The following is a 12945-nucleotide window of genomic DNA, read 5'->3' as shown; positions in this document are numbered from 1 at the left end:
TCCTACAAAATCTAAAATGTCTTCCAGTCATCAAAAGACCAGCTTATCTCCTAAGTGCTCTTACTCACAAAATACTAAGCAGTGGGTATTTGCATACCTTTGAAACAGAAACTAACCCATCCAAGACCAAGTTTACTCCTAAGAAGTAACTGAGGCAAAGCTATCACATTAAGCAGAGCTCCATATAAAATAGCTGCTGAAGAACATGCCTTCTCCCAACTTGGTTTGGCATTATGAAACAGGCTCTCAACTGAATTAAAAGGCCTGGAATCACTCACTAACTTCAAAAAAGGTCTTCTCCAAACATCTGCACAAGGAAACTGAGTGCAAGTCCTTTACAGACAATGGTTAACTTCACCATTTGTGATCAAAATGCATACTACCCCAGTCGCTGGGAAATGTTGAATTATAACAGTATGCTTCCTCCAGCATGATAGCCTTTCCCATATTCTTATCCTAAATGCTGTGCTGCTTTTTTCCTGAAACGTTCAAATTCAAAATGGGCTTTATGCATACACTGCAAATATCGTGAACAATTTGATTTTACTGTTAACTCTATCTCTGCAGCTCTTCTCTGTATATAAGACTGTAACAAACATAAGGATTTGCAACAAGCATGTTTGTTCCAAGACCCTTTAAAAAATCTGACCTTTGCATTTGTTTTTATGGATAGTATACTTCTTGATTATTCATGTTGTTTGTTTTTGTTTCTGTACCTTCGGGTCATAGCTGAAAATGGTCTTCACACCAGCCCACCTTCCCGGTTACCAAACAGTGAGTAAGTAAAATACACACAGTAAGCCAAACAGCTGATGTCACTAGATGACTGAGATCAAGTCACGTTAATATCTGTGAAAATGAACTTCAAATTCTATACTAAAGCCAAATCATATGTCCCACTGATGAACAACAAAAACTACAAGATGCCTTATCTAACTAAGCCTGCCAAGACCACCGTCAGTCAACAATGTTGTTTGTTCTTCACTACAGTACTTAAACAGTATGAAAATATACACCATGCATATCTTGCACAATCAACTAATGAATACATCTGGATGACAACTCTAGCCTGCAAAGAGGATGCAACACTTCAGGCAAGTACACCAAAGCAGAAGCTGTTGGTGTAGCAAGATTAAAGGACCAAAATCAGCAGGTTTACTGAAACCACATTATATCAAAAACTACTAAGATGAACTAATTTAATCACACAAAAACATATACTGTGAGTTCTCAATAAAGAAAACAATGAAATATACATGAAAAGAATGTAATTTTGCACACTAAAAATAAGAGGTTTACAAAATGCATCTTTTATCAAGTGCATGTGTATGAGTAAATTTTCCAGATTCCTCTTTCATTCAACACTTGTGTTGGTTACTGCTTTTCTGACATGCAGATAAAAAAAAAATCAGATGCAGTCACGTCAGTTTCAACTGACGGTATGGGAACACTGGGGCATATTTTCAGTCAGAAAAAAAATGTGTATTTTTACTGCAATATTTATTTCCAGGAAAATATAAAAGTTCCCATGTGAAAAAACAAGCGACCCTGTAATTACACAATGCTCTGATCAACCTTCTACTAGGACATCTTCCTATTCGGCTATGTCAACTGTGCTGGGAGAAGGATGCAGGTGGTGGGTGTGGGACTTGATGCTCAGTGATTTGGGTTTACAGATTAAAACGTCCTAACCACTAGAATATTTTACACAAAACAACAGTGAAACTAATATCATCCATAACAAAACAATAACAATAACAAGTCAAGCACATCAAGTAACTTTCTGAAGAAAACTTGAGTTCAGTACTCAACTGTATACAGACTCAAACTGTACTGTAAACAACTCACTACAAAAGTGAAAGTCAATGATTCACCACAAAACAAAGTAAGCATGTTCTCGATAATTAATGTAAAACAACGACCTACTACTTATACCACCTAGTTTGGCCATTTGGTGAGCTGTACACAACAATCTGACACAAAGCTTAATTCACATGACATTCTTCTTGTAAAATTAAATGCAAACTTCATAGTTCACTTCTCAGACAGAAACGCAGCAACACAGCCTGAGTAAATACAAAATTCGTTGTACACTTGATTGCATTTTTCACCCTCAAGGGACAATATAAACCTGAAAGGATCTGTAGAACTCACCTCTAATTTACCGATGAGGCAAATATAATTTTCTTGCTGTGTCACACAGTGCAACAATAACAAAATCACCCCTTTCCAATTCAGTGCTGTATCCGGACAGGAAGCGATTGAACGGACCGGAAGTGCTACACATAGACTGTCCGGCAACTCATCAGCGCTTTCAAAAAACCTCTTTCGAGCGAAGAAGTTTGTAAATAAGTGAATGGCAGACTTCTGAACTGCCTATCTTTCGCCTCATATTTTTGGTCTGTTTCTCATAAAATATGTGTTTTTGGCAAATCACGGAAAATTGAAGTCAAGAAATAAAGAGATATACTTGACTTTCAGACTTCATATCCTTCCGAAAAATATATGCTAACACAAATCCTGTTATTCTACCAGCTTTCTATTGTTATAGGAGGAATATTTAAAAAACTATCCCTATTTTAGGCTTTATCCAGATTTCTTGTGCTAAGAATTTGAGTCGTGTGATGAGCAGTGCCTGTTGTTTATGTGGGTGCTATGGCAACGTTGATGTCTCCTCCAGACGATTACAGCTGTGTCGCCAAGTTAAATTCGTGTTAGTCAGCAGTGTCTGTTCCACTTAAAGGTGCTGGATGCAGCCTGTCATGCTATCTAGAAATTTAGGGATGACGGGTTGCTACATTTTCAAATGCTTAAAATGGGACATTTGGTTATCTTACAGATTTTTGTAGACGTGAGATTTTGCAGGACAAAACATACCCACGGCCAGTAAAAAGGACAAAACTTCACTTTTTTGCTTAAATAAAAGCTTATTTTATAGCATTTAAGTTGCTTATACTATGTCATATAAAATGTATGTGGTCCAGATACAAAATAACTGTTTTATGCAACTATTAAAGAAAACTTGAGAAATATATTTTGTCTTAAAATTGCAGGACATTTGCCATTTTTTAGTTTTTTTCGCGGGACACAACTGCCCAAAGTGGGACTGTCCCTCGCAAAGAGGGACAGGTGATAACCCTAGTAAGCACAGCATACCTTGCCTTTACATAGTATGTTAATCTTTCAGCCAGTGGGAGGTACCTTGCGTCGAGAGCAAACTGTAGGTGTTTCCATTTGGGGCTGATCTCTGCTTTAGATTTTAATTAGACGTGGCCTTTACCTTTTGACGGCTTTACTTTCAGCATCAGAATGGAGATGATGTGTGAAACATACACCCCTCTCCCCTAATAATCAGTGGCGGATGGTAACTAGGATTGCCACCTTTTCAAATGCCCAGTGTGGGACATTTTTGGTACAAACGTCAGATTTTTCAGGCCGAAAGATACATGGCCAGTACAAAGGACAAAACTTCACTTTTTGCCTAAATAAAAGCTTATTCTTGTAACATTTTAGTTGCTTATTCTGTTTCTTATAACATTAAGGTGTTTCAGATACAGAATAACTGTCTTATGCAACTATTACATAACATATAGGAAATAAGTTTGTCCTAAAATCTCCGGACATTTGCCATTGTTACATTATTTTTTGCAAGACACAACTGCCCAAAGAGGGACTGTCCCTTGCATAGTGGGACAGGTGGTAACCCTACTGGTGATTTCAAATCAAAGGGGGAGGGGTTGCAGGAGACAGCTGGATGGGTGGGGCCAACAGAAAGGGGTGTGACCAACTACAAAGGGGTGGAGCTATACTCAAAACTAGAAAAACTAGGACTTTAATTAAATACGCTGCCCTTGGTGCCAAACCGTCATTATGAGAGTCCAATGAAGACAAAATGAAGTGGAGAAGAAAAAAAAATATTTCAATGCATTGGCTACATGACAGCTTAATATCTAGATGGAAACAAAAAGGTTGTGAGGCATGAAAAAATAAATTACGGTTTAAATACATTACTGGAATGCTAGTCAAAATCAAGTATAAAGAAACGAGCAGCGCTCAACTCAAACCACTTCTCCTTGCACTGCAGTTCTAATTATAATTTATATTCAGCTTTATAAAAGTACCAAGTAACATGCAACAAATAACATGCATTTTCTGAATAATAATAAGCATAAGTCAACTGTATAAAAATATGACAGAAAACCAGAACATGCTGCAGAATCAAGGACAGATGAAAAGCCAATGTACTTGTGTCTACCTTGGATGGGGGGGATACTCTGTCTGCACACTTACATTGCATAACTACTCCTTGCCTTGCTTGGACACATCCCAAGTCACTACATGGGGGAGTAGGGTACAAGAAGTATGTCCCAATTTGAAATGTCTCTGGCTGACGGTGATGGCCCCTGACACATGTGTAATACTCTCAACCTCAGAGCAAGAAAGCTGGACAAAGCCATAAATAAAATTGGGACAAAGGCCCAAAAATAAGGGCAATTTTAAATATTGCTCTTACAAACTTAGAAAGTTAATAAAATAGTAGGTCTTGTATTAGTATGAATTTTCGGAAGGGTATGAAATCTGAAACTCAAATGTCTGTCATTATTTTCTAATTTAAATCGTTAATGATTTGCCACTAATTTTCCAGAAAATCACAATTTTATGAAAAACGGAACAAAAATGTGATGCAAAAATCTGGATATTCTGTGAAAATCTGTGCACACATACACACACACACACACACACACACACACACACACACACACACACACACAGGCTCTCTGCCTCCATATGCACTTTATCATTCTTCTCTCTCAAATGAAGGATGCAGCAGAAGAGCATGTAAAGCATGTGTGTGTAATATATATATATATATATATATATATATATATATATATATATATATAGATATATATACAAGAGACATAACAAATGCAGCAAGTCCATATATATTGTTGTTCTTACTAGGTTATCTCAAAATACCGTCTCATTTTAGGATTGTGAGATACAGGCACATTGTCTTGCATTTTGTATGAGACTATGAGAAGGTACTTAATTTTACATTCTTCTAAATGATCACATTATTGACATCTCTTACATTGCATCTTTCATATCAACCACCTCTATCCTCCAGTTTAGGCAGCTGCTTTAATTTATAATATGACTTTGGGATCAAGTTCCAACTTGTCTAATTTATTAGCATATTGACTTAATTATTTTTCCATTCACTCACATATTTAAATTTGGTAATCTGGACTGGACTTCATGGGCCCCTTTTATGTCATTCCATCATTACATCATTAAAAGAAAAACACAAAGAATCAACATTAATATTGTATAAGGTATAAAGCAAAGAATACCAATTATAGAAAGTTTCATAGCATGGTAGAGCCTCCTGTTTGTAAAGAATAATTGCATTATGACTCCCTTCTTGATCATGCAGATGTGAGACTTTGCCAGAAAGTATTGTTAAAAACAAAGTAGTAGTACACATACTCAGACCCTCCTATGTCCACTACTTTGATAACTCAAACAAAGATGACAATTTGATCTGTCTGACATTTCCATTTCTAACCCATTTAAGCAGTGGTAAGTATATATTGTTTTTAGGTATCTTTCTTCAGATGATGTTCAACAGTTTTTCACAATATATTTATTTCCTTTAAATGCATCATATATTTCTGGAAGGATTTGTGTCATAAAACAGTATTTCAAAATTTAAAATCTGTTCAGTTTCATAACCCAATAATGCTTCTCAACAGAAAAAAAGCTTGCCCATAACTCTTTTAAACTCATTTCTCCTCTTCACTCACTCACCCATTTGCTCTCTCCCTCACTTCTTTTAGTCACTCACTCATTCTCCCCACTGGCTCCCTCAATCACCTTGCATACTCACTCATCCGTTCACTTAACTCACTAATTCCCATCATACACTCTCATACTCACTTACTGTGCAGTTCGCATATACTTCTGAATGCTTAGTCTAAAAACTCTAAAACTGCTACTAATACAATAATAAAATAAAATGATGTCAGGCTTTATGGAAAATTTTATTTAAAACTTAATAAGTGTCTAGCGCCTCACTCCCTGGAAGGCTTGTGGCTGAAGTGCCAAAGTGTTATTATTTTTTTAAATAAAAGTTTTCAACAAAACCTATTATTTCCTAAATCAAATTTTCAACAAATGCTTAACACCATTTTATTTTTCACTACTCGCTACAGTATGTAACTTATAAATGATTCTGGAATGTTCATAGTGTATGGCACACTCCCAAGTATCAACTTAGATGGAGCTGCACATTTAAACAAAACATGATATTGAATGTTATGTGCAGGGCAAAATCAGGAAACAATACCGTCCAAGTTCTTCAATGCAACACTGGCTTGATTCTTTATGACATGTTTCAAATTAACAGCCAGTGCTTATTAATCCAGTGACCAACTATCTGACATATCCAAAATGTTAAAAGTTACTCCTTTAATCCACAAAAGTTGCTTAAACTTTAACACAATATATATCAATTTAAAATTAAATGTTTAGCATATAACAATTTCCGGATGTCCCAGAAATGATAAAACACAGATTAGAAAAGGTCGGAGTACTGTACAGTCTGTAAAAAGTCGATTACCATCAGCAGGCAGCACACGTATAAAAAAAAATTATAACAAACATCATCTTTCTTTTCTGAAAACTGCCAGCCCATTTGCCACACAAACTTCCTTCCAATCTATAAACATTATTATTACATAATATATGGACATTTAGCCTTAGGAGTCAGACACCTACCTCATTAAAGTTAAAAAAATTTGGGAAGTACTCATATTCTTTCTCCAAGTCTAGGAATGCCCAGTTGGACTCTCTCCTCATCTCTATCTTCTTCTCAAGTATCTGTCTCAATGCAAACATTGGGTCAATTGTGCTGCATCCTGATCTGAATCCAAACTGCTCATCTCCCATCTTACATTCTACTACTCTGCGTATCCATTTATCAATCACTCTCTCCAGATCTTTCATACAATGTAGTAGGAGTCTGAAGCCTCTGTACTGTCCACAGTTATATATGTCCCCTTTGTTCTTGTACACTGGTACTAGTATGCTTATACTCCTGTTGTCTGGGATATGCCTTTCTCTCCACACTGCTATGAGTGCCCTCAGGAGCCATTTCCCCCTATCTCACCCAGCATCTTTATCATGTCTGCTGTGACCTCATCTAAGCCTGCTGTTTTCCCCTGACTTCATCTTCCTTAGTGCTGTTCTTCTTTCTTCTAAGGTGGGCTCCTCCTTCACTCATGGTATACTGTTTCTGGGGCAGTACAGCTTCTGTGGGGTTTTCTTCATTCAGAAGCTGCTGGAAATACTCCTTCCATCTGCCTTTGATGTCCCCTAGACTGGTGAGCAGGTTGTTGCTGGCATCCCTTATGAAGGGTGTCTGACTATTTTCTTTATCTTTCTGTCTTTGCCTTGCAACCTGATATAGTTTCTTTGTGCCCCTTACTGAGTCACTTTCCAGAAGCTGGCACAGTGCCTCCGATGCCCTATTCTTTGCTATTGAAACTTCTTTCTTAGCTTCTTTGTTAGCCAACCAGTAGTCCTTCCTGGCTTGGTCAGTCTTTTCTATCTCCCACTTCTTCTGGTGCTCCTTTTTTCTTTTGATGACTTCCTGGACTTCTGCATTCCACCACCAGCTTTCCTTATGTACCTTATTTCCATACCTGGCTCGGCCACATATCTTTTCTGTAGTCCTAACATATGCTGTTTTTAGGCATTGACACGCTTCTTGAATTCCACCTATTTCCTCCTCTTTTGGGGTGCTACAGCCCTGAGTAATTCCTTGAACTGCTGTACTTTCTCTCCAGTCAACTTCCAGGTCTTCAGCCTGGTCTCTGTTGACCTTAGAGCCTTCTCTGCCCACTGATTGCAAATGGTAGAACAAAAATGAGAGAATCACAAAAGATGGAAATATTACTTTTCTTTCTCAGGCTATTAGACTTTTCATACTCTGCTGTTACTGTCTTAGATAATTCAATTTACCTAGCAAGAATTGTAAATATTATGCCTCTAACTTAACTTGTAGATTACTTATTATCTTTTTCTTCTTCTCACTCAAATACTTGCATTTTTCGCTATGTCTGTAATGCTGTAAGTAATTGATTATGTCTCTTACCATGGTATTTTTTTATTTATGTATCTTACCTAGGTCTACAACACTGTCATCATACAATATACATTTTGACGCCAGGTTTGTAGATGACCTGATTTTTGTTCTAGAGGGTAACAATGACGTTTGTGAACAATTCCTTCATGACCTTAATTTAAGGTCTGTTTTTTTTGCAATTTGTCAAGAGTGGTTGTGGACATCAGATTAACTTTTTAGATATCAGTCTTGGTTGGAATACAGTTTCTGGACGTTTTGACAGTAAGATCTAGAGAACGGAAACCTTTACAAATGGTTACTTGCACTTTAAAAGTAACCATCCTTTCTTCATCAAGAAGAATATCCCTAAAGGACAGAAACAACAAAAATATATATATATATATTCTCTTTTCTCGCCTTTGCTAAAATAGATTAGTCCAGATTTCAGGTTTTGCTGAATTCCGGACTGTGGTATAGTTTCCTGTGTTGCCCATATCCTTACTTGGATAGGAGGAAGCTTCTCTGTTCACCAGTGAGAGTGGGGAGCTTTGAGCAGCCTATCTGTCCCTAGAGGAGTGGTCTCAGCCTTGAAACTAGTAGCTTATTGGCTGTTTTGGGTCAATTCCTATCTCTCTCAGTTTCCCTGCTTTAAAACCCGCATTTGCGCAGTTTTGCATGATTTTGCAAATAGAGCAGCATCGGACAGCGCCGCTTAAATGGGTTTAAACTATTCCCGGCTCCACAAAGTCTGCTCTTCACTTTTTCCCTTAGAACTGTTCTAAATCTCAAAGTAAGCACTCTATTTTCATTCTAAAGCCCTGCAGTTGCTCGTATAAGTAATCTTATAAGTAAGCACTAATAAACTAAAGCACTACATCCTCTTATACTCCCTTAAAGTACTTGGCTCCTTATTGGTCCTTTTTGATCAGTCAAAAAGTAGTTCCTTATACTATTCTGGCATGTCCAAAAGTCAGTTTCAGGTTTACTCTCCAGTCCAGCTGGTGAATCTGGGAATCTTGAGGCAATGTTACAACTGCCTTATGTACACAGACCACCCTCTCCTCCTCCCAACAAGCTCAAATATATGTGAGAGATGCAACTATATAGCCAAACTGGAGGCTGAGCTCTCTCAACCCAGTACTGGCGCAGTCAGTCAGGCAGAGAAGGTAACCACACACACCACAAATCCAGTCTCACATAGATCTATCGCAACAGCAAACCAAACACATAAACACACAAAAACATACTCGGAGGCTCTAAATAAAAATCTTCCCACCCAGCAGAGACATCCAAAGCAGACATCCAAGCAACTGTTACCCCACAACAATATCCATATATCACATAGTTCACTAAGTCAGTGTACCACACAGTCACAGCCCTTAAGGCTAAACAACACACCTAATACACTTGTAATAGGTGACTCTATTGTCAGACACACTGACGTCCCACTCACCAGGCTGAACAAAGAGAAGGTCACTGTAAGCTGCCTGTTGGGTGCCAGGATCTGCCACATAACACAAGCACTCAGGTCACTCCAAAGCAAGTACAAATATGACTCCGTCATTGTCCATGTTGATGTGAATGACCTGAGATGTACCTCCCTGGACTACATGAAAAGAGACATAGAGGAGCTCTCTGATCATGTAGCCCAGGCTGGTGTGAACCTGACCTTGAGTAGCATCTTACCCTCACCAAGAATGATGCCACAGTATAAAGATAAAATGATCAATTTTAACAATTGGCTAAAGTATTGGTGTCATTCAAAGGGGATCCAGTGTCTGTCAGCCTGGGATGACATGCTCGACAAGCCAAGTTGCTTCGATAGGGACGGCTTGCACCTGTCACCCCTGGGCTTTCGAATATTGGCTAAGGCTCTTGCCACCCCCATAGTGCCTTTTTTAGGCAAGGCTCAAAAGACAAACCCACCTCCATAGACAACACAAGGAAAAAGAAACTAAGAGTAATGCTGCTCAATGCCAGAAGTCTAAACCTCAAGATGCACGCACTCGAGGCTCTCCACAGTATGGAGAATATCGATATCTGTGCAGTAACAGAAACCTGGTTCAAGGCTCCCGAGTGCACCCCAGCACTACCAGGTTATACCTCATACCATGCTTTTCGGCCCCAAACTCGGACCGAACCACAAAAGGAGGGGGAGTATCCATATTCATCAAAGATACCCACACCTTCAGGTTAGTGGCACTGCACGAAGCATCGGAGGCCATCCATGTGCAACTAACAGTGGGCAAAACTGCCTTTCAGTTTGTAGCCTGCTACAGACCACCCTCCCAAACTCAGGAACCCTTTTCAGCTTTCCTGAGAACACTGGAGAATATGAAGGTCTCTCCAAACACCATCATATTGGGTGACTTCAACTACCCAAACATAAACTGGGAGCACTACTCAAGCCCCAACACCCTCCCCCAACACTTCCTAGAATTTATAAACTCAAATGCTATGGAACAACTGGTCACCACTCCCACAAGAGGGGAAAACATATTGGACCTGATCATCACCAACATGGGGACTCTATGTTCCATACCAGAGGTATACCCCTCATTGGTAAGATCTGACCATAAATTAATCTCACTGGACATCCATATCCCATCCCCACCTCAGCCAAGGAAACCACAGTGAAGAACTTCTCAAAAGCAAACTTCACACTTCTCAAAACCGAGGTGGAATCCTTCAAAGCCCCCGGGCCAGTGGAAAATATGGCCCAAGTTGCAGAATCCTTTACAAACGCATTCTATGGACACCTACAGGAATGCATGGATCGTGCTATCCCAAATAAAACCAAGACTCACTCCTCCAAAGGCAGGAGACCTGTCTGGTGGACCCCAGCCATAAATAAGCTATACAACAGAAGGAGGAAGCTACTACATGATAGACCAAAATCCCAAAAAGGGAAGGCATCTCTGATCAGTACTAGCAAGAAACTACGATCCCTCATAATATTATCTAAGGCCAGCTTCGAAAGAAAAATTGCACAAGACACTAAAGATAATCATAAGGCCTTCTTTAGTTATGTCAGGAACTTGGGTGGCAACTCCCAGATATGCTCTGAGTTAGTGCAAAATGACAAAAAATACACTGAACCCACAGACATTGCCAACATCCTGGCAGACAGGTTCAGTGCAAACTTCTCCCCTCCTTCCCCCCAAAAGAGCAAATGTCTATCCCAACAGAGTGTAGCCTCCCTGACATCACAGATGCACAGGTGAGAGCTGCCCTCTCCAAAGCAAAAAACACAGCATCAATGGGACCGGACAGTGTCCCGGGCTACGTCTTACATGAGCTCCAAGAAGAACTGAACCCTCACATAAAGTCACTGTTCAATCTCAGCCTTACTACAGGATATGTACCCAAGGAATGGAGTACAGCAACAGTGGTCCCACTCCACAAAGGTGGTGCCACAACGGACCCCGGAAACTAATGCCCTATAAGCCTGACTAGCCTGGTCTGCAAAGCTATATAGCCCACCTTATCAAGAAAGGGTTCACATCTAGATCAAGAGAGGTCATCATGGAACTCATAAACAAAGACATTGGGAACCCCCAAACACTGGATCCTACCCAATTCTGCTTTGTTAAGGGCAGATCTTGCCTCTTGAACCTGGTCAACTTCTTTAAAACAGTCACCAAGGCTATAGATGAAGGGAAGGTAGTCCACACAGCCTACCTGGACCTCGCAAAAGCCTTCGACACAATACCCCACTCAGGCATCATAAATAAGCTCACCAGCTTAAATATCAACCCCTATGTCACAAGATGGGTTGCAAACTGGCTCAGGGAAAGAACCCACATGATCAGAATTGCAGGTGCCATGTCAGACTCTAAACCAGTTACAAGTGGCATCCCACAAGGCGCAGTCCTGGGACCTCTCTTGTTCGGTATATATTTCTCTGAGGTACAGGCTAACATGGGAGGACTATGGCTGACCAAGTTCGCAGATGACTGCAAACTGGGGGCCATAATTGACTCGCCGACTGACACAAGCATCCTCCAAATGGGTTTCACAGAGACGGATAACTGGTGCCAGAGTCATGGCCTAAAGCTAAATGCCAAAAACTGCATAGTCATCCCCTTTGGGAAAAACAAAGTGCCCACAAATTACCACATAGTTGGTAATCCATTAATTGCGGAATAAGTAATTAGGGATTTGGGGACCCAAGTAGATAGCAATCTCTCCTTTGACAATCACGTTGCCAAAGTGGTTAGAAAGACCTTCTATATAGCCCACCTTATCAAGAAAGGGTTCACATCTAGATCAAGAGAGGTCATTGTGCCCCTCTACTCATCACTTATCAGGCCCATAATTGAATACAATGCCCCATTTGGGATGTACCTTACCCAACACCTGCAGCAACTGGAAAGACCCCAAAAGTACCTCACCAAGAGGATCAAGGGACTCAAACAGATGCCCTACACAGTTAGGCTAAAGAAACTCCAGCTCTACTCAGTTGCTTACCGCCTACTCAGAGGTGATCTGTGCCTGACGTATAAAGCCATGTCCAAACCAGAATTAATGGACATGCTCCACCTCAGGAAATCCAAATCCCTTAGAGCTACACGCTCCGGGGACTTAAACCTCAGCACAGAAATAAATAGGACATGCTGGAGGGACAGATTCATATCCCAGAGGCTCCCCTCACTCTGGAACAAAATCCCAATCCATGTTAGGCAGAGCCCCTCAATGACCCTTTTCAAGAGAAATCTTGACGAGTGGATGGGAGATCGTAGGTTTACCCCTGGGATCTCTTCTGTGTCCCTGCTAGACAGAGGCACAGTAAACTAACCTTAAAAGGGCTATCT

At 39.9% G+C, this 12945-nt stretch overlaps 1 protein-coding gene across 1 annotated transcript in view; it reads right to left on the bottom strand.

The window, feature by feature from the left end:
- Positions 1-2337, bottom strand: part of UBE3C (ubiquitin protein ligase E3C) — a 2314788-nt gene extending 2312451 nt beyond the window's left edge. Inside the window, exon 1 of the mRNA XM_044064789.1 lies at positions 2155-2337. The gene's annotated coding sequence lies outside the window, so the exon portion shown is untranslated. The remainder of the gene's footprint in view (positions 1-2154) is intronic.
- Positions 2338-12945: the final 10608 nt, after the last annotated feature.

The sequence above is a fragment of the Protopterus annectens genome, chromosome 3.part0 (genome assembly GCF_019279795.1).
Source record: "Protopterus annectens isolate FY-2018-M chromosome 3.part0, PAN1.0, whole genome shotgun sequence".
Taxonomy (NCBI): Eukaryota; Metazoa; Chordata; order Ceratodontiformes; family Protopteridae; genus Protopterus; species Protopterus annectens.
Note: the sequence above shows the minus strand (reverse complement) of the source record. Positions and strands in the feature narration are given on the sequence as shown.